The following is a 1,182-nucleotide window of genomic DNA, read 5'->3' as shown; positions in this document are numbered from 1 at the left end:
GATAAACCCTGACAGATGACTCCAAAGCGCCCCTGATGGTTTTTAAATGTTAGCTTTGCCTTAGGTGACCAGCATGCAAACAGCCGGTGATTCATACCATATAGCTTCCCAAGACAAGAGTCTTTTAAGGTACTGTAGTTCCTAGTTTATTGTGCGCAAATCAAAACTATGGGATGGAGAGAGAGTAGAAAAAGCAGGCGGCTGTCACCAGGTGTGCAAGTTACACTTATCACTAGTCAGTGCTACACTTACAATGGTAATTTTTTGTGGGTTTGGGGGGCTCTGTGGTCATGTTCTAGAAGAGTTTCTTCCTGACGTTTCACCAACATTTGTGGCTGGCATCTTCAGAGAATGCTGGCATGGAAGAGAGTGGAACAGTATATATACCCCACTCTCTTCCATGCCAGCATTCTCTGAAGATGCCAGCCACAGTTGCTGGCGAAACGTCAGGAATAAACTCTTCTAGAACATGGCCACAGAGCCCCCAAAACCCACATTAAACTATAGATGCCAGCCATGAAAGCCTTCGCCTTCACAATGGTAGTTTTTTTTGTGGGTTTTTCAACCTCTGGGGCCATGTTCTGGAAGAGTTTATCCCTGACATTCCCATACTCTGGATTAAAAAGGAGGACACTGAAGAGAAATGAAGGACGTGACCAAAGAAAAGCTCCAAACACTCATTGAAATATAAATTCATGCTTCCGAGTCATGCTCCAAAGGGAGGACACTGAGGGTAAATGGAGGACGTGACCAAAGAAAAGCTTGAAATATAAATTCATGCTAATGAATTGTGCTCCAAAGTGAGGGCACTGAAAGGAAATGGAGGACATGACCAAAGGGAAGCACCAAACACTCATATATGTGTAAATCCCTGCTTCTCAGTTATGCTGAAAAGGGAGGACATGAAGAAAAATGGAGGATGTGAGCAAAGAAATGTTCAAAACCTTCATGCAAATATCAACCTATGCTTCTTAGCCATGCTCAAATGGGGGGCCATTGAAGAAAAATGGAGGACATGACCAAAGAAAAGCTCCAAACGTTCATAGAAGTGTAAATTCATGCTGCTTGGTCCTGCTCGAAAGGGAGGACACTGAAGAGAAAAGGAGGACAGGGCCAGAGAAAAACTCAAAATGTCAATGGATGCTTCTTAAAGCTATGCTCCAAAGGGAGGACACTGAGGGC

Source organism: Sceloporus undulatus, chromosome 10 (assembly GCF_019175285.1).
Source record: "Sceloporus undulatus isolate JIND9_A2432 ecotype Alabama chromosome 10, SceUnd_v1.1, whole genome shotgun sequence".
NCBI classification, from domain to species: Eukaryota; Metazoa; Chordata; class Lepidosauria; order Squamata; family Phrynosomatidae; genus Sceloporus; species Sceloporus undulatus.
The sequence above is the reverse complement of the archived record's forward strand: the minus strand, read 5'-3'. Positions refer to the sequence as shown.